Here is a 22233-nt window from a genome sequence, read left to right on the forward strand (position 1 = left end):
AAAATCCCCAAGAATCAGAGCCTTTCAGCTTGAATCAACATGATACAGGCAAGGAATCCATTTTCCCCCAGTGTCCCTGAGGAACTGCTCAATGAATGAAGAAAATACTGAAATAAAAACATGCAGGGATTGTAGAGTAGCAAGGCAAGAAAAAAAATAAGAGTTCCTAACTTAGAATTGTGAAAAAACTCATACAGCCTTGGCCTTATTGTAAGGAAGGATGTATGAACAAATAACACACTGAGAGAGGTGAAAATAGATTGGCATGTTTATAAAAAATAAACAGTAAATATTTCCTAGCACGGGTTAATTGCTTTGTGTATACAACATAAAATCATTTGTAATTGCTGCATCTGAATGTCTAGGTACTGTATAGTGATCTCAGTGGTACTCTAACTGATTTCCCAAGTACTAAATGCCAAGGGATAGTATTTTTATTGTTATATAGCCGTGATGACGAACCTATGGCACATGTGCCCAAAGTGGCATGCGGAGCTATGTCGTCTGGCACACACGGAATCACTCGTTCCTCTTCCGGGTTGGTGGCGCGCATGCACACACGCCAATCAGCTATCCTCTGCACGTGCAGCAGTGCCGGAAACTGGAACAGTTGGGCTTCTGGTTTCCGGCGTGCACATGCATGCCAGCCAGCTGATCATCACACTTGATCATGCACACCAGAAGAGGAACAGGCTACGCCGCAGATATGCACACTGGAAACTGGAAGTTCATTTCCCAGCGCACACATGCCCCCTGAGCAGCTCCTCTTCTGGGTTGCGCCGACGAGTACATACACATACACACACACTCTCCCTCTCCCTCCCTCCCTCTCTCTCCATTTCTCTCCCACTCCCTCTCCCTCTCCCTATCTTTCCCTTTTAGGCACTCAGTGCTGAAAAGGTTTGCCATCACTGTTATATAGCAACTTGAATCCTGCTTTATAAATTTATAAATATTTATATGCTAAATATAACTGCATTATTATAACAACTATGGGCTACCAAAGTGTGAGCTTCCCTTTCCTATTTCTGATATTTATATATGAATTTATATAGAAGACGTTTACCTTTTTCCTTGTTTGACAGAGTCATAAAAAATATAATTATGATCTAACAGTCCTTGTGTTTGATATGTATGGCACCTGCAACACTCTTTTACTATTATTTCTGTAATACCTCTACAGTACTGAGCAATTTCCTTTTCATATTGCATAGAGATCATGCCTATCTCAATTTTTCTGTTGCTAAGCAAGACAATTGTTAAGTGATTTTTGCCTCATTTTATGACTTTTCTTACCACACTTGTTAAGTGAATCACTGCAGTTGTTACGTTAGTGGCATAGTTCTTAACTGACTCTGGTTTCCCCATTGACTTTGCTGTCAGAAGGTCACTAATGATGATTATATGATCCAGGGAAACTACAGCCGTCATAAATATGAGTCAATTGCCAACCACCTGAAGTTTGAGTTAAGTCTAACTACTGTTGCTACGCAGCGTGGTCATGTGATACTTCACCTAACCACTCATTTACTTAGTGATGGAAATTATAGTCCCAATTAGGTTCATTAAGTGAGGATACCTATACAGGTAGTCCTCAGACACAACTGAAGCCCAATTTATGCTAAGTGAGAAATTTTGTTAAGTGACTTTTGCCCCATTTTATGACTTTTCTCACTACATTTGTTAAGGGAATCACTGCAGTTCTTAAATTAGTAACAGGGCTGTTAAGTGAATTTGTTTCCCCCATTGACTTTTCTCGTTAGAAGGCTGCAAAAAGGGATCACAGACTCTAGAGCAGGGGTCTCCAAACTTGGCCACTTTAAGACTTGCGGACTTCAACTCCCAGAATTCCTCAGCCAGCTGCTGAGGAATTCTGGGAGTTGGAAGTCCGGAAGTCTTAAAGTGGCCAAGTTTGGAGACCCCTGCACTAGGACACTGTAACCATTATAAATGTGGGTCAATTGTCAAGCATACAAATGTAAATCACGTGACCATGGAGATGCTACAACAGTCATAAGTGTGAAAAATGGTCATAAGTCACTTTTTTCAGTGCCATTGTAACTTCAAACGGTCACTAAATAAACTGTTGTAAGTCAAGAACTATTTGTATTTGCTTAATCATGATTAAATTCCCATTATTTTGATTCATGCTATAACACTAAGCCAAAACCATATTTTATAAACCATAATTGTCTGCACATTGCTGAGTTCCCAATAATTCATGATTGTGTAAGCCAAGGCTTCAGAACAAAATATGTACCTGAGAGAGGTATTTCTTTACTACATTTTATTACTGCCCTGGTTAAAATACATTTTAACATCTAAAATATAATGACAGAGGTGAAATACATGTAATCTTTGTTTTGTGGTCAATTAGGACCAGTTGACCAGACATGAAATGAAGTGGCTACTAAGGAAAATCATGACTGCCCTTATGACTTTCCAAGATTGCAATTCTGAAGACTGATTATAAAGTTCCATCCCCGTCGTAATTATGAACAGTCTAAATGAGACAGTCATTAAATGAGGATCAGCTCAAGATTTAGTAATGTATTATTTTTGTTGCTTCTGTTTTAGACAGTTTTTTTTTCCTTACAAGCATACTTTTGATCTAGGAATTAGTAACAGTGGTAAATCTGTGCTCGATAAAGGAATTTATAGCTGACCTTTGGGAAGCTACGCAAGAGCTGTTAGGGAAGGGCTAGGCTAAGAGTTTACACAGTTCAGAGATGGAAGGAAGTTTGAGAAAGAAATTGAAACAATACCACTTTCAATATAAAATGAGAGAGAGATAAAGTTGAATAAAGTTTTAAAATTCGGCTACCTGAAAACAATAAAATAGCTTTCTTGAAATCACTAGAGGGTTGTTGTTGTTTTTAATTGATCTACCTAACTCCAACTGTTGATTTTATTTTGAATTCTGCTTTTGGGGATTGTTGTACAGTGTTGTTGTTTTGTTAGAAACTTTTTTTTTTCAAACACTTGGTTTCATTGGGTTAAAAATGGAATTTGTTTAAAAAAAACTACATGTAAGATTGAATTGTTACACTGCTACATCTTGTGTTCCAGAAAAGACACAAGAATTGTTGTATATTTATGGGCTTTAGGCAAGAACACAAAGCATTTCCTTTCTATGTTTCTTAGGGCAGATCTGAGTCGAAAAGAGTTCTTGTTAGATGAGCTAAGAACAGTCCAGCCAGACAACTGGATGGAGGTCAGCAAGTTCAGTCTGAATAGCAACAGCCCACCTTAATTAAGTATCCATGACTGCAGAGTCTTCAGAAGATGGTTTGTAACAAACATCCCAATCAATTTCAGACACCATTAGTTAACAACCCTGTAATAGTGCCCTTTATAATAAAGAAGAAAAATGATAGCAATAAAAATATACCGTATAACATTTTATGCTACTCCAAGTACCTTCCATCATCGGACAAAATACCTCCCAAAAATGATTACCATGAATAGAATTAATGACAAACAAAAGCATAAAAAGATGAGGGAAAATAGAAGTTTGTGCAGCTGTGACAAAGTGGCTTCTGGGAATGAAAAGCATCAAAGTTGTGGGTACCCCAGCACTGGAGGCTTTTAAGAAGAGATTGGCCAACCATTTGTCTGAAATGGTTCAGGGCTTCTTGCCCGAGCAGGGGATTGGGTTAGAAGACCTCCACAGTCCCTTCCAAATCTGTTATTCTGGTCTTCTTAATACAGTCCAATTGTGTGTTTTGTGGCATTAAATCCAACCCACAAGGATCAGACCAATCACCATATAAGCGTGAAAAATGAACTGCTGTAGGCAGAATCCTGCATTCTTACTGATAGGTTTCCCAGATCTGGAGAGACACATAGTTATAATGACTAATATTTGCATTAAGCAAATATATTGCCATAGTAACTTGGACAGTACACAGCTAATCTACCTGCCACAGTCTTCTAAATTATTCAGCGTGCCAATACTACAGTGACACTGTGTAAATGATCACATTCATTAATAGAACCTTCTGCAATGAAAAAGTAATCACATGTCATCTAGACTGATTGTTATTTATTAAAATAGGGGGGAAGGATTAGTAGTGATAATTGCAGCAATAAGTCTAAGCAAAATATATAGAGATAGGATGAAGAAAATAGTAATATGTTAAAAGATTGAAAAATTTGTAAATCCTTCTGTTCTAAAAATTACAAAAGAAAATCAGCATTTTTGCCACCACACATCAAAAATAGAACAAGTACTTAAAAAACCTATGATCATTCTTTTTAACTAATTCTTTTATGATAATTTTTTAAAGAAAATTCAGAGGGTAAATGTTGTGCAGTGTCAATTCTGCAGAATTTAGCAATTTTGAAATTTAGCTCCAGGAAATCAAATTATGCAGATAAACATTATGGTTAAACTGAAAACATGGACTGAAAAAAAATATCTGAAAGGTCTGGAAGTTATAAAATGATATCCAAATACTACTAAGTGTTGATGAAAAATGGGAAAGCAAAACCGAGAAGATCAAAAGACTTGCCTGAATACAGGGGACATTTATCTGGGTGGCTGGACTCTTGAAAACCCAAACTTCCATTAAGATACAAAGACACATTAGAACAATTATTCGGAAGTTGCACATTTTCAAAGCTAACTAGATTATTGTGTGACCAGGCATTCTCCATTTCCATTTCTTATACTAATCAGGAAAGTTGAAATAAGAAATGTACTTGGAATATTTTTAATCCATTTCCCCCCAAAATAAATACTTGGAACCCTGGGAAAATTAATTTTACCAGCATTAAAAATTTGCTTTGCCCTCAAGCATGACTCTTAAGAATTTTCTTTAACAATATTGATTCAAATGAGAGCAGTAGAGGTATAAGAATCCCAGCAAATAAATCCCTTTCCATTTAAACCTAATCTATGCATATATTAGTTTGGGAATTTAAGAATCTGTGCTTTATACAATTGCTTGAATTCTTGTAACTCTGAGAAACAATTCTTACACATGTGCCTTATTCAGCATTTGTTAAACAAATTACACAGTGCTACTATATGCAAACCACACCTATATTTTAAAAATTCTCCAGTTATACAATTATTTGCAACACAGCCACTTTTTTCAACATTTTCATAGTATATATTATTTCCTTTTCATAATTTTTCTTAAACTCTTAGTTTCATAGTATGTATTTCAATCTTACTTTGACATGTTAGTGCAAATCTCTAAACTTACTCCCAGCAAACCCTACATTTAGCTTGTTCAAAATCATTTCACGTCTTTGTCTTTACTTTGTTGGAAGTTTCTGCTTTACTCTTCTTTCTCCATTTCTGTAACATTTTCTAATATCCATCAAAATTATGTTTTCCACCTCTTTTAATTAACTATTACTTGCACTTTGTTCTGCATTTTTCTCCTATATACTTTATACAGCATATCTTGTCTTTTTTATTTCGGTATCATTTTCTTAATGATTTTTCCTTATCCATAGCCTCTTTCTCTTCATCATTTTGTCAAGCATCCATCTTCATATTTTCCATTTTTATAACTTAACAGTTAACACACTTCTGTGACACTGCATAATATAATAATTTTCATTTTGTTCCAGGTGCTTTACCCAGCCTTTTTCATTACTTTCATATTCCATTAATTATTTTGGTACATTAATTTATTTGCTAATACCTTTTGTTAATGCTTGTGCCATACATAATTCATATTTTGTTTTCTACCCATCAGTCGATATTCATTCCGAATAACGTAAGTATCTATATACAAGTTTTTCATCTGAAGAAACCAAATTTATTTCCCCAATTTCTCGCAAATGTTTTCTTATCCAACTACATTTTTCTATTCTTAAGGAAGAGCCCTAATTGTTATTCTATAACAGGGGTGTCAAACTCAAGGCCTGCGGGCCGGATCCAGTCTACCCAGTGCAAAGACGAAAGATGAGGCCAGAGTGGCTTCAGCCCAGTCTACCCAGTGCGAAGAGGAAAGATCAGCCCGTGTGGCTTTGGCCCGGTCTACCCAAAGCGAAAAGGAAACATGACATCTGTTTGGGGAGTGGCATCAAGCTGGCCACACACAACCAGTTGGCCACAGCTACCCAGTTGGCCACACTGACCTGGCCCCCCAAAGTCAACCACAGGCCTGAAGAGGCCCTAAATGAAATTGCATTTGACACCCCTGTTCTACAACATGCATTACTATGCTAATGCTCCAACTTGGATTTTAGTCCTCTCTTAGACATGGAAGATAGTTGGGTAACTTTGAGTCAGTTGCTATCTGTCAGCCCTACATTGGATAATAAAGCCATAAAGGGGAAGTTGTTTTTGCAAAGTTATTAAGCAAACTGCATGAACCTGTCTGAGAAGTCACCAGAAACTTTAACTCAAAGGCATTAGCCTGTGCCACAAAGGGTTCCACCACAAAATCGCGGAGGACAAAATCGCGCTCGATGAAAGCGCGCATTTGACGTCATCACAGCGCGACGAAAACATCGCGCTGTGATCGAAAAATGTAAAAATAAAGCTAAAACGTTCCCCTAACCCCCCCAAACCTAACCCTAAACCTAACCCTAAACCTAACCCTAAATCTAACCCTAAACCTAACCGTTAACGTAACGAAAAACCTAACGCTAACCCTTAACCTAACACTAAACCTAACGCTAACGCTCTAAACCTGACCCTAACCCTTAACCTAACCCTAACCCTAACCCTTAACCTAACCCTTACCTTTATGTGAATCGGCTTGCTTTAATTTTAATTTTATTTCAATTTTTAATTTTTTTCGTCGCGCTGTGATGACGTCACATGCGCGCTTTCGTCGAGCGCGATTTTGTCCTCCGCGCTTTTGACGGGTCACGGCCACAAAGATTGCTACTTAATCTTTGTTCATCTGTTTTGTAAGATTTATAGCCATACAAATTTAATATCGAACTCCTCTCATAGAATAAAGATCACTTTTATGCAGAAAAATCAAAAAAAGAAGAGTCCTCAATTACTTAATAAGATATCTTGACTACAAAGCTGGTAACATATATAAAAGAATTAGTATTTTAGACTATTTTCTCAGCAATAGTTTCTTCATGTTCTTTACACTCTATCATTACAAACATATGCTAATGGTAGTAGAATCAAAATCAAAAGGTAAGTATTTCTCTAATCAAAATTACATTTTGCGCCTCAACCTACTTTTATTTAACATCTTGTGGAATATAAAAGGTATTGCATTAGAACTTTTTAATCTGTCAGCATAGTTTGTAATATTTCCCAATAATCTGAAAATACTTTATTTATCTCTCCAAGACTGAAATTCTATTATTGAAGAAAGATTGCTATCCATTATTAGAATGTAAGACTTTACCTACTTCTTCCCATCCAATCAGCCAATTTGTCTACTATTAAGAATTTGTTTGTTTTTAATTTGTACTTTGATTTGTAAGGCAAAATAAATCTCAAGCCTCAGTATTGTAGACAATATTTTTCCTTTACTTTTTTTTCCTGCAGAGAAAGAATCTGTGTGCTTCAAATAAAAATTAAGAAGAAACATGAACAAAAGCTAACACAGCTTAATTTCATGCTCATATCCTGATTTCAATTCACCCTATTCACCTCCCTTTTTATTAAATCTATTCTCATGAAGTTGGAAATCTCAAAAGGCTACACATAATTTGGTGCCTCCTGATCTATATACCACTGTAATTTGAACATGAATTTTCTTTAGGCATCACTCATTTCTTAAAAGGACATCTTACATTTAACCAACAAGCATAAAAATACTTTTTAAAAAAATACAAATTCTAGCCTAACAAATAATATTTCCTAAAAAGCTTCGTCCCAATTTTGTTATCAATGGGTAAAAAGTGACCCAAGAGTAATCTGCGAATTTTGGTTAGTGAATCGGTGCCAGAACAACACTGGAACAGCTCAGCTTTTCACAAGAACGGTTCTCCTTTTTTCCTTGTTTGAAAATGAGCATCTGTATAATAAAATACCACATTCATCTACATATTGGAGTTCATATGCAAACTAATATACTTAAACTGCATACTAATCATAGTTGTCCATGGAGGACAAGAGGTGTGTGACTAAATACCTGTTGTGACATAAAGCTTGTCCACCTAAATTTTCACCTTCTATCAGAGGGGCTGTGGGCAAAGGGAAATATAAAAACAGAATCCAAATGTACAAACAATTAAAAGAATTTAGATTAAGACACCTAAATTTCTATGCTGGCATACTGTATTCAGACACAACCACACTCACACCAGAACACCATTAAGATCATGTCCCCAAGTCTTGGCGGGGGTGTGTTTGTGTGCCAAGCCTTCATGATCTTCTGAAAAGGGGGCAAGATCAGGGCTTCTGTATTTTGGGGAGAGGCTCATAGCAGACACCATGACAGAGAAGGCATTCCTCCTCTTAGGATGCAATTCTAATTCATGTCATAGACATGTGTCACCTTAGTTCATGTCATGGTCATTGTATTATTATGGTTAAGAAAGGACTTTTATGGTAAAGTTAAAAGGAAAACAAGAAAGGTGTATGCATTATTATTTGCCCATGGTAGCCTGTATGCATCAATGATTATTAACCCAATTTTCAGATAATAATTTACAATTACTGATCTCCTTCATGCTAAATAATGAAAACCACAATACAAACATCAAGCAAGAATTCTAGTGGAAGAATGAAATCTCAAAAATTATCATATAAAGACTTCAATAATACATATATTTATATAATAAAAAATATGGTACAGAATAATCTGTTCTGGTTAGTTCTTATAGCCCATCTGCAAATATTCCCATAAGCCTTGAGCAATTTAATCTAGTGTACAGATGGTTTAAATCTCACCAAACTCCTTAGCTTTTTGAAAACAAAATATGAAATTCTGTGCTATCAGGGTAGTGTAAGTGAACTATCATGTATATAATTGTATAACTATGAACCATGCCAATTTTTGATGGCAACTATATAACTATCACTAAGATATGGCTTTAAAAATATGAGCAGTAACGTCCAAAGTGCAACAAATGTTCAAATCCCTTTAGTGAAAGCCTGAAAGAACAATAATTCTATCCTTAGAAATAAAATACAATATTTATAGTTAATAGTTTTGTATAAAAGGTAAAGGTTTGCCCGCACATGTGTGCTAGTTGTTTCTGGCTCTAGGAGAAATGCTCATCTCTGTTTCTAAGCCAAAGAGCCAGCGCTGCCCGAAGACGTCTCCATGGTCATTTAGCCAGCATGACTAAACACTGAAGATGCACAGAATGCTTTTACCTTCCCACCAAAGGTGATTCCTATTTTTCTACTTTTGCATTTTTTTATGTGCTTTCGAACTGCTAGGTTGGCAGAAGCTGGGACAAGTAATGGGAACTCACTCTGTTACACGACACTAGGGATTTGAACTGCCAACCTTCTGATTGACAAGCTCAGTGTCTTAGCCACCCTTTTTGTAAAGCATCCATTAATAAAATTGTCAGCATTTACATATTTCTTAAATTATGCATATCTAATAAATACAATGATAAAAAGCAGAATAAGACAATTATCTTAAAACTTAGGGCTAAGAAAGAAAGGGGGAAGGCAAATTTCACCAACACAATAACATAAGAAAAGGCTGTAGGTAATATTTTAAACTAAATCTCAGGCAACATGTATCTTTGCTCCATCATCATATGATAAATACATAATATTGCAGCCTTTTTCTAAACCGCTCCTGTATTTATCAGTATTGCACTTCTGCATTTGCTGCTGATAAGTCTTTAAAATGATTTATGGGCTTTTTAGTGTCTCATTCTTTGCTACAATTGGGAACTATTAACCAAATGCTCCCATGTGACAGCACATCAATTTGCAGTGATTTCTGCTTTTTGACATTTTCTACCAGATCAGAATGACTCATTTAAAATGCTGTTCATTTCTCTTTAGAAGGAGATAACAATGCTTTTCTTTCCTTTCTTATACATAATTGTAATCAAGTTTCAGTTAAGCTGTATTCCTAAAACAGCAGCAGTCATGTTGTATGTGCTGTGAAATCAGTTTATCTTTGCCTTGAAAAATCAATAAAAACTGTAGTTAGAATTGGTAAGATATGGTTTATATACAAAGCATTAAACAATATAACATTTACTGATTATATATAAGAGTGATGGCTTGTTTATAAACCATAGCTAAATTTTGGTTTGTCTATAAACCATAGCTAATTAGCACAAGATGTGAATTCATAGAAAATTTAAAAATATTTTTCATTTTTTCATTTTCATTTTCCCTTTATTTGTATGCCGCCCTTTTCCCTGGGGGGACTCAGGGCGGTTCACAGTTCAAAAAAAAGGGAGGGGGAAGGACAAACAATTTTCCAGCATGAAGACAATACAACATATTAAAAAGAAAACACAGCAGTCACACAATTCGAGTGGGGTTAGAATCTTAACCCCAGGCCAGCCGGGACAGCCAGATCTTTAGAGCGGCGCGGAAGGACTGGAGGGTGGCGAGGGTCCGGATCTCCACGGGGAGTTCGTTCCAGAGGGTCGGAGCAGCCACCGAGAAGGCTCTCCTCCGGGTATAATATAAATAATCGACAACTTTTTGATTTATCTCAGTAAAGATGAGTAGCAGCATAATATTTTAATGAGAAAATGTAGGAATAGTTAGAGCTACATTTGCACATCATACCATAAAATAAGTATGACTTTGCTAGGGAGTAAAATCTCAAAACAAGTTGCTAAAAATACATGCTATGCAACCTTGTCTATGACTACAGAGATCATAAGCAATAGCCTTATAGGACAGAAGGACCAGCAACTACCAAGGCAATGGTGTTTGAGCCAATGAAGAAGACAGCTTGAGAAATTAAAATGTCTCATCAAGCCCCACCCTAGTTCACCTGAAGACAAAGGGAGGGAGGGAGCACATTCAGACTTGTTACTATTCTGTTACTATAACTTTGACATTGTTTCTTACTATAGTCCACTTTGTAGGGCTGAAAGTGGTTGCCTCATTTTGCCAATAGCCTTTTCATTTTGTTTAGAAGCAAATTAAGAAAATTATTTTTCCATAAGCTAGTATACAATTTAGGGTCAGAACTTCTATGTTATAAATCCAGTTTAGTAAGTTTTGCATTCACCTACAGTAATATCAATTCCTATAAGGAAAAAAGACAGTTTAAAAAAATCTATCTATCATCTATCTATCTATCTATCTATCTATCTATCTATCTATCTATCTATCTATCTATCTATCTATCTATCTATCATCTTCTGCTTATTTTAATAGTACAAAACATATCACAAGCTTCAAATTCAATTTTGATGGGAAGGGAGGAACTGAATACAATTTTGTGCTTAATTAAGAACCAGTTTGCTGTAGTGGTTAAGATGCTAGCCTAGACACCTATGAGTTCTAGTCTCGCCTTAGGCATGAAAGCTGGCTGGGAGACTTTGGCCCAACCATTTTCTCTCAGCCCAACCCAATAGCCACAGGACTATTGTTATGGGAAAAATAGGAGGATAAAGAAATGTTAAGTATGTAAGTTAAGTGAGTTACTTAAAAGTAGTAAAGGCAGAATAAAAAAAGGAATAAAATAATACACACGTAACCGCCATCGTTCAAAAATAACAATAAATTTAGATATAATTAAATGCAAGTGGCAGTCTTCAATGCATAGCAATAACATGGTCTAAGTACAGTAAATTGAAAGTGGTAGAGAATAAAAAATGTATAATTACCAACTGTGATTGATGGAAAAAAACTTACTAGGTGATTCTGAAGATCAAAGCTCCAGGTGTGATCTACCTGCCTGCTACAAGGGAGGGAGGGAGGATCTCCCATGCTTATTGCAAGCTTTCCATAAGTAAATTCAACCGGCAAGCCAATAGGAAAACAGAAGTCAGTCACACTACCACTGACTTGTTCGTGCACCTCTGATAATTCTGTTTCTCTGTTTCAGTAAGGAAATATCTCTAAAACAATGAGGAACAGATCACAGGTTGTCTAGTAGTTTCCTACAGGATAGTAAGGAATGTGAGTCTGATCTTCACTGAGAAGCCAACACTACTGTAGAGAATCTAGTTTCAGCCCCCCCCCCACCTGTCGAAGCATGGAATCAGTAGTACCTCTTCCTTATAGTATCTGGTAAATAGGGCTGATGTAATTGAAATAACGCAGTCCTACAGTCCTATCCAAGAGCCAATCCAAGAAAAGCTTTACAGATCATTTTACTAGCATTTTATTTATTTAAGAAAATGCATATGGACACCCAACTCACTCTCTGTTACTCCAGGCAGCTTACAAGGATAAGTAAACTTACCGGTCATCAATGCAGGGTCCACAGAATTGGTGTTAAATGCTTCCGATGTCAGGAAATTTTAAGTAAGCAAGTCATATTCTGGACCAGTTGTAATTCCCAAATATTCTTCAAGGGCAGTCACCTGTAAAGTAGGTCACAGTAATCCAAACATATAATGAGGGCATGAATCACTATAGATAGGTCTTCCCATACCAGCTGGACCAGTTGAAGTCAAGCAAAGTTCTCTTTGGCCTTGGCTTCCTTCTGCTATTTGAGGAGGAGCAATGCTATGAGTCCAAGAGGACTCCCCAGATCAAAGTGCCTGGCCTCCCAGAAATAACCCGGTGTTAACAATGAATCTTAGCGTATAAACAGTAACTCATCTTATTAAGTTCAGCTTTAGTCTGTTCTCCCTCAACCTGAGTCTTACAGTCTCTAGTAGCTGAACAGCTAATTGACAGCATCTCACCTATACTATTATTCAAAGTGGGGATATAGTGTCATTACTTTATTAATGATATTGTACCCTGGTACCATAAATGACTGTGCGTGTTATAATTAGTATTATATAAGCTATTGTTCTTTAGAAATACAATACAATGCTTAATGCACTTTCAATTGGATGTTAACTTTAATGAAAAATTTAACTGTCATCTTTTTTGACAGTTATGTTCATATCCTTATTAATACAATCCAATGAAAACAGCTAATTCTTTCCAGTGCAATCTACTAATCTGGTTGCAGCATAAGACTTTGGGCAGTTTCATACACTCTAAAGTGCCCCCTAAGAACACAAATTAAAATTTTATACATAGAATATACACAACAAAATATTATAATTATTACACTGTCTCTGACACCAGTTCCAGAAATTTAGCATAGACAAATGTTCCTTTAAATCTAAACCAGGAAGAGTTATATATTAAATATATATTAAATACATATTTTAAAAATACAAAAAACTCCAAAGCTACAATATCAGATTTGTCATTTTAATTTAGCATGTTAGATATCCAAGGTTAATTTTGTTAAATGATCCACCATTTCCCTTTCAATTTAAAGATCTCTGTCTTCAAGCCAAATAGGTTAGTAATAACAGCTATCAAAGGAAGCGACACAGATATGGAGATGAAAAAGTAGTAATCCACTGTGAAAGGTTAAGTACCTTGAGGGCAATGGCAGTGTAATGCACTCCACATTATGTAGCTATGTTTTATCCCCTTCTGTGAAATATTTTACTTTAATATCACTGCAAATTATTAATTTAGCACCCATATAAAAAGAAACATAATTTCTGTATTTACTTTTAACACCAACATTTTCATCCAGAAAACTGTGAACATTTGGAATCACAGCTTTTGGTGCACTCATTGGAAATTACATTAAGTAGAATACCTCTTCTCAGACAGATGTACTCCAGATGTATTAATCAATAATAGCAACAGCACTTAGACTTATATATTGCTTTACAGTGTTTTACAGCCCTCTCTGAGTGGTTTACAGAATCAGCATATTGCCCCCACTAATTTGGGTCTTCATTTTACCCTCCTCGGAAGGATGGAAGGTTGAATCAACCTTGAGCCTGGTGAGATTTGAACTGCCAAGCTGCAGGCAGCTGGCAGTCAGCAGAAGTAGCCTGCAGTATTGCACTCTAACCACTGCGTCACCGTGGCTCGTATAACTCCCATTACTCTCAAGAAGCATGACCAACTGATCACGATGGAAGCTACAGTATATATGTAGTATTAGCCCATCTGGTCATATTTCATGTCTGGCTAATTGGCAAGGATGACACTCAACTAGGGAAGGAAAAAGCTCATTCAAACTTGCAACATTCTGTTACTATAACTTTTCAATAAAAGCAGTACCATAAGACCTACATGTTTTCCTAGTCTGGTCTCCTTAATGGACAGCTATCCAGAAGAAAGAATGAATTAGCAGTTGTCCTGCTTTATCCGGTCCGATACCAACGACTATTAAAATACATTTATCTAGAAATCATCTGTAGCATTAGCACATAAGACAACGATCATATATCTTAACATTCCTAATAACTCAACCAACATATGTGGCCTTTTAGTGCGTGTCTTCACAAACTTTTCCATATTTATATATGTTTGGTGAGAGGCAGTTTGATACAGTGGTTAAGGTACTGGCCTATAAACCAGGAGACTGTGAGTTCTAGCCCATTTTAGGCATAAAAGCTGGCTGGATGACATTGGGCAATTACACTCTCTCAGCCAAACCTACCTCATAGGATTATTGCTGTGAGAAAAATAGGAAGGAGTATTATATATGTTACTATAAAGTAATAAAGATGAGATAAAACTGTAATAAATAAATAAATCTGTCAGGGGGGTATCAAACAAATATGAAAAACAATAGATGGAAATAGTTAGCTTTCCAATATGACAGAATTTTACTATACAGAATTTTATTGAAGAAGTCAGTTTCACACACATAGTTTAAAATAAAACCAATCACATTATGGCCTAGGCTCCTATGAGACCAAAATGCAGGTGATCCTCCACTTCCAACCACTTGTTTACTGATTGTTTGACATTCTAAATGTAATTCTAAATGCTATTGCTATTTTTCAAATTGCTCTAGCATGAATCCCCATCATGGTCACAAGAACAAATTCAGATGCTTGGCAACTGGCATGTATTATGACAGTTGCAGTGTCCCAACTTCATGTGCTCACCTTTTGTGACCTTTTGACAAGCAAACTCAATGGGGAAGCCAGATTCACTTAACAATCATGTTACTAAGGTAACAACTGCAGCAATTCCTTTAATAACTGTGACAAGAAAGGTCATGAAATGGGGCAAAACTCAGTTATTGGTCATAAGTTGGAGGACTATTTATTTACAACTAATATTGCCTAAAGTTACCTTTCTGCTCCATTGCACCAAGTATATAAATATCGGGTATAAATATTGGGAGTCAAATCTCATGTACCGTTTTGTCCTATTTTGATATAAAAATGCTTCTGTGAAAAACTCTCTAGTGTTAGATCAGAAATCCATTAAAAAAATCAGTTGGCTAGCAACAAAGTATTTTAAATGTTTTGTAGCTATGGAGAATAAAACACTGTTGTTTAGGCCCAGTAAGTAGATGCAGTAGTATTCCCAACAGGACTGACCTAATTATAAGAAATGTAAATAGAACAGATGTTGAACTATCTTAACTCACCTGTTTATACTTCGTATCATGACAAGAATCAGACTATATTTGTGTTCAATTTATCCTGGAATTTTACTTCTATCTAGCACTTTTCTATTCTGAAAATTAATGTGGCTGATCATATTGATCAAGTAACTCTGGGGAGCTAACAAGTTATATGACCAAAAACAAGCAAGCAAACAAAAACAAAAACAAAAACAAAAACAAAAACACACACACACACACACACACACACACACACACACACACACACACACACACACACACACACACACACACACACACACACACACACACATATATATATATATATATATATATATATATATATATATATATATATATATATAAATAAATAAATAAATAAAACCAACCTTAAAACGTTCAGGGACAGGGTAGCTATCCTACAGGGTAAGCACCATTGCAAAAAAGGCACTTAACACAAACATTTAATATAAGATATTTAGGGAAAGGAAGTGTGGTATATACTTCCTAACAAATTCACTTTTAAATGTCTTCATCTTAAATCCTTCTTGCAGTCAAATATCAATCTTTGTATTTAATTTCAATGTAACAGACAATGACATTCTGTCATTGAGCTATACCTGCTCAATAGAAAATAGTATTACAATAAATCATGTATATCAAGATTGACTCATCTTTCCATCCTTCCAAGGTGGGTAAAATGAGGACCCAAATTGTTGGGGGCAATATGCTGACTCTGTAAACTGCTTAGAGAGGGCTATAAAGCGGTATATAAGTCTAAGTGTTATTGCTATATTGCTGTTGTTCCAAGTTGCAATAGCACAATGTCCACGTTATGCCATCCTAACATTATATAGTGTGGTAGCATCATAAGGCTGTGTTCAGTAACTCTGTACCTTCCAGAAGTCTCGGTCCACCGTGACCCGTCAAAACCGCGGTCCACTAAAGCGCGCCCGATCAAAGCGCGTATGTGACGTCATCAGCAGCGCGACAAATAAAATTAAAAATAAATTAAATTAAAATTAAAATTAAATTAAAGCAAGCCGATTCACATAAAGGTAAGGGTTAGGTTTAGGGTTAGGTTAAGGGTTAGGGTTAGGTTTAGGGTTAAGTTAAGCGTTAGGATTAGGTTTAGGGTTAGGTTAAGGGTTAGCGTTAGGTTTAGCGTTAGGTTAAGGGTTAGGTTTAGGGTTAGGTTAAGGGTTAGGCTTAGGGTTAGGTTTGGGGGGGTTAGGGTAAGGTTTTCGCGTTAATTTTAAATTTACCGCTCACAGCATGCCGTTTTCGTCGTGCTGTGATGACATCACGTACGCGCTTTCGTCGAGCACGCTTTAGTCTACCGCGGATTTGTGGTGGAACCTCGGTCCACAGGCAAAGAATGTTGAGTTTTGAGTAATCCCATATAGTGAGCACCAGATTGAATAAGGTTAGTATGACAGACAGAAGAAGCTGGACAATTTTTGGAAATGGGGAAAGATGTGCTTGGTTCATGTGTTCCTCCCACAACACTTGGCAATATTTTACCTACCATAAAACTAAGCTAGCATAAGTAGCTGATGCAGGACAATACATGCCCAGAGGAGTAAACAGGATACCTAAAAACTGCCTCACCCGCCCGGTGTTATCCTCAATCACAATAGAGATAAATGTACAATATAAAGAAAGAATGTTCACTCAAATGTCCTACTGAGTTCAGTGTGACTATTATGTAAGAGGCTTCAGCTTCAGTTACAAGGCAAAGTGCTAAATCATATGATAGTATTTTGCTCCATTTTTTTTCCAACAAGGAATTTGCTAAAGGTTAATGCTACCAACAGACAAAAGGGAACAAAACTTGTCTTCTCGGAATACAGTTGCTTTTATCCAGAGGTTCATTGCTATAAAGATTGCTGAAAGACATGTGACCAAATCTGAGGAAGCAGCTTTCTAATATAGTAAGAACCACAAATCTTCCAATCCCTTCCCCATTTACCCCCAGACTGCCAATAGACAAGTATAGTACTTTTATATTTTTTCATTACACTTGATCTTAGCCCAAAGGACAAAAGTCTTCTATTTTATTATAGTATTGTGTTGGTATGTCAGCTTTTGTGTATTTATTAGATTTTTGTCCCAGCTTTATTACTGTATAAGTAACTCATGAAAGAAAATATACATAATACTCCTTCATCCTTTCTTTTTCCTACAATAATAACCCAGAGAGTATGACTGGCCCAAAGTCATCCCGCTGCCTTTAATGCCGAAGGTGGAACTAGAACTCACAGTCTCCTGGTTTCTAAGCCAGGACGTTAACCACTACATTAAACTACTGTAGCTCTCTTTTAGACACCTCACAGATTCCAGAGTTATTACTAAAATGGTTGTAATTCTTAACAATGTTATTAATTTATTCTGCCCTATGACCAAAAATGAAAGAGACGCATTTATACTCTTAAACTGCCTTTAGAAAAAACTAACAATGTATCTAAGAAGTACCGTGTCAGAGGAAATAGAGTTACGGGTGTGGTTTACAGAATTTCCTTACAAAATAAAAATTCAAGTAACAGATGCCTACATTAAAAAAACTTCAAAACAGGTAAATGTAATTGAAAACATAATTAAAAGCACCTTAAAAATTATGCAAGTCAGATGGAGAAGATAGCTGTGACCATTTGGGGAGCCCAATATTACATCTTTCAAGGCCAGTATTCCCACTATTGGCCTATATCTACCAAGGAAGAAAATATATGTTGTCTGCGGGTATTTTACCCCAAAGACGTAAGGTAAGTTACGTTATATCCAAAACCAGAGATATTTTTTTCATTGATTTTAAATGAGTGCTATGAATTTAGAAAAAAATGCATCACCTATCAAATATGTTCATTTGTCTCAATGACCTAATATTATGTTTTACTTTATTTTCCATGTCCACACAAGTTTAGTTTACTTTACTTTATTGTCATTCCACATGGTACAACAAAATTAAATGCTGTCTTCAGTGTACATTATAACTATAAAATAAAAACACAAACATACATCTTTTACTTTCTATATAATTCAAATTGAAAACCCAATATTGCACTATACCATAGAATTCAATATGGTTACTGCCCTGGGATAGACGCTGTTTTTCAGCCTATTTGTCCTTGTTTTTATTATCTTGTACCATCTGCCAGATGGTTAATAGTTCAAAAAAAGGGTGCCCAAGATGAGATGGCTCTTTAAGAATGTTTTGAACTTTCTTAAGGCAGCGGGAGCTACAAAGTTCTTCCAGAGAGGGGAAAGGGCAACCAATGATCTTCTGGGCAATGACTTTGACCCTCTGGAGTGCTGTCCTATCTGCCACTGTGCAATTGGCAAACCCTACACAGATGCAGTAAGTTAAAATACTCTCTACGGTGCAGCGATAGAAGGTCACCTGCAGTTTTTCATTCAGTTGTTGTTTCCTAAGAAATCTCAGGTAGTATAATCTCTGTTGGGCCTTTTGACCAGTGCTGCTGTGTGAGTGCCCCAGGTCAGGTCCTCTTTTATGATAACGCCCAGAAACTTAAAAGTGGCCACTTGCTCCAGTTGGTCTCCATTGATAAGCAAGGGCTGGATGTGTAATCTATTCCTTCTGTAGTCTACTATAAACTCCTTGATCTTATTGGTGTTAAGGAGCAAGTCATTTCCCAGCACCATGAATTGATAGGCAGACTCCTCTCTCCCTCTCTCTCTCTCACACACACACTCACACTCTCAAACACACACAGATACAGCATTATTACTACATTAAAGTAGCTTTGGCTAATTCACAGTCCAATGCATCACGGTTCAAGAATATGGTCTTCCAATAAGTATTTTATGCAGATAAAAAAACATTATTTCCAAATATGGCCTTGATAAGAGAAAGACAAACACCAGTATAAACTGAAATTCTTTTCTCTCTCTAAGAGCCTTACATTCGAATTATTAGCTGGTGACCTAAATAATGTACGAATCGAGCAGTTGCGGGTGGCATGAGCTTTCGAGAAATGAAATCGCTATAGAGCTCAGCCAACTCTTTTAAAGCGCAAGGGGAAGAGGTCAGTCCAACGTATTTGCAAGTCTAACAGTGCGTTCAAGATCGGCAGTAATCTGTATAAATCAGGCTAGCTTTATAATATGCGGCTGCCTCCATAACGAAGGAGGAGCTCATTTCCGCGTTCGCCTCTTTTCCAAGCAGCGCGACGCCATCCGTCTTCCAATTGAGAGCGGATTAAGCTCGTTGTTTTCCGGCCTCGTTTCGGGAGAACGAGACGCTCACGGAGGGAGGGAGGCAAAGGAAACAGGGAAGAGGATGCTTTGAACCAGCTATTGCCAAGATCGGCCCAAGGGGGGGAAAAACCACCACCCAATCCAGTTGGTAACGCTTATTGCGTTCACGCCTCCGCTTCCCAAGTATGCTGGCAATTTACAAAGGAGGGCGGGAGGAGTACTTCTGGTTAAGCAACAAGTCTCAGAAATACTTTTATGACCGAGGACTCCAACCTTGGTAACTTTTAAGGCATGTGGGCTTCAACTCCCTGAATTCCCCAACCAAAAAATCTTCTGGGAATTCAAGCCCAAGGTTGGATACCCCGGCTTTATGGCACCTGGCTAGAGGAAGATTACCATGGAAAACCCGGACAAAACTCACAAAATGTTTTAAATCCAACGCCGCGTAGATTCCCCTTCCTATATAGGAGACTATTTCGAAAGCTTTTCAATTGGTACGCCTTTCACTTTCGAATCAATAGGAATGAATATTCCATCAACTTTAGAATAATTTAAAAAAAGCGAAATGAACCCAGTCCGGCTCTTCTTAGGCCCACTCCGTTGCCTCTGGTCAGAGTGCGATCGCCTCAGCCGTCAGGCTAGTACGTCGAGCTCCATCATACGATTCCCACTCCCTTTTCTCCCGGTTTCCTCCAGATCCCTGACAGCCCCTTATGGAGCATATACGCTACTTATCGTCTTAGCGATCCCGTCCAACCTTGGCAACTTTTAAGACTTGTGGACTTCAATGCCCAGAATTCCCCAGCCAGCAAAATTTGTGGACTGGGGAATTCTGGGAGTTGAAATCCACATATCCTCAAGTTGCCACGGTTGGGGACCCCTGGTCTAAGGGAAGTCCCCCCCCCCCACGAACCACGTGGTTGAGAAAAGCGAGGAATATGCTAGCTCCCACCTATTCGTTCTGGGAAAGACCAAAAGGAGATACCTGGCGGTTTGAGGCGACTCCGCTCTTCCTTCCGTGGTGTCGTCGCCGCCAGACCCCACCCTCGACGCGTCTCTCAGCTGACTTGATAGTAATAATCCGCGTGTTTGGACGGCTGAAAAGTTTTCCTTTCGAGGCGCAAAAAAGAAGCCCCCTCTCGACTAGGTCGCTTAGATGGATTCCAGGATGCGCAATTCGGAGCGGCCTTCGGGGAAAGAGAGAGAGGCGGCGGGCGGGGGAAGCGCCGTTCCTGACAACAGCCGCAGCAGGTAAGTCCCTCCCTGTGCCTGCTCGAGCGTCAGCGGCCCGCTCTGAGCCATAATCCTCCAGGCGCTGAGGGGAAGGGCGGGGAGCCGGAGTAAGTCTTGGGTTCCCGGCTCTTGGAGCCTCCAGGAGGAGTTAAGGCGACCACGTGGTGGATTTACTAGTCCTGGAGAGGAAAGGAAGCAGCCCCCGGCAGTACTCAGACAGCGGGACGCGGGATGCGAACTTGGACTTTACAGTACAGAGTTGGAAGGTCTTGGAGGTCTTCTAGTCCAGCCCCCTGCTCAGGCAGGAAGCCCTATAACATTTCATACAAATGGTTGTCCAATCTCTTCTTAAAAACTTCCAGTGCCGTAGCATTGTTAACTTCTCAAGGCAAGTCGTTCCACTGATTAATTGTTCTGTCAGGAAATTTCTTCTTAATTCCAGATTGCTTCTCTCCTTGATTAGTTCCCATCCATTGCTTCTTGTTTTGTCTCTAGGTGCTTTTTGGAAAATGGGTTGAAAATAGGGTCTTCTTTGTGGCAGCCTCTTAGATATTGGAGCACTGCTATCATGAACCTCCCAGTCCTTCTTGTCGTTAAACCTTGAAATTTGGGAGAAGGCTGCACAGAAGCCTGCCGATGGTGTGTCATCTTCATGCTAAAAATCACTCTGTGCCCTTGCTGGGACAAAAAGTCTGTTTAGACTTTATGAGGCTATTGAATGAAACACATTCAGCTTGTAAATTTACCTTGGTTAGTACAGAGGCTCCCTGGAGTTCCGCCTTCCTGGTCTTTCGCTCTAGAAAGCAGCTTAATTCTCTCTGAGATTCCACGCAAACCTTTCCTCGGCTGCCAGGCAACCAGTGGCACTTCTAATACCCGTTAGTACTGTTGCCCCATTTAGTTTTGCTTTTTTTTATTTAACTAAAAACTAAATGGAGCAACAGTACTAACTAAAAAAAAATGCTTCTAGTGGGAGATTAGAAAGAGAAATGAATAATCCTGTCTAGCAGGAGCCAGGAATGATGGTAACAATTAATGCACATTCATAGTAACTTAAAAAGAAATTAAATCTTAACTATTTCTGCCGTATTTCAATAGGTGGCAGCGCTTGCTCGAGCTGGAAACTTGAGAAAAATCAAGTCTACTCCGGAGCTAAAAGCCATGGAGATGATCCTTTGCTTCCAGTTTTAACAGAGCACCAACTTTCTGAAGTACTATATGTTGTGACTCACTTCCACAGTTGAGGGTGTTGTGACTCACTTCTGTGGTTGAGTTGAGTGTGGACTTCAATCTAATTCTAATACAATATCTTAACCCCTGCCCCACTATGGTTACACACTGAGAG

At 37.8% G+C, this 22233-nt stretch overlaps 1 protein-coding gene across 2 annotated transcripts in view; it reads right to left on the minus strand.

Moving 5' to 3' along the window:
- Positions 1-20869, minus strand: part of FHIP1A (FHF complex subunit HOOK interacting protein 1A) — an 86721-nt gene extending 65852 nt beyond the window's left edge. The window contains exons 1-2 of one of the 2 annotated variants that reach the window (XM_087724316.1): positions 20641-20868; positions 12291-12411 (exon numbers count right to left, since the gene is read on the minus strand). The gene's annotated coding sequence lies outside the window, so the exon portion shown is untranslated. Of the gene's footprint in view, positions 1-12290; positions 12412-20640 lie in introns of both variants that reach the window. The other variant, XM_087724318.1, reaches the window with a different exon arrangement.
- Positions 20870-22233: the final 1364 nt, after the last annotated feature.

This window comes from Thamnophis sirtalis, unplaced genomic scaffold (assembly GCF_051295495.1).
Source record: "Thamnophis sirtalis isolate CommonGarterSnake01/CBP01778 unplaced genomic scaffold, rThaSir2_p1.2 scaffold_10, whole genome shotgun sequence".
Classification (NCBI taxonomy): Eukaryota; Metazoa; Chordata; class Lepidosauria; order Squamata; family Natricidae; genus Thamnophis; species Thamnophis sirtalis.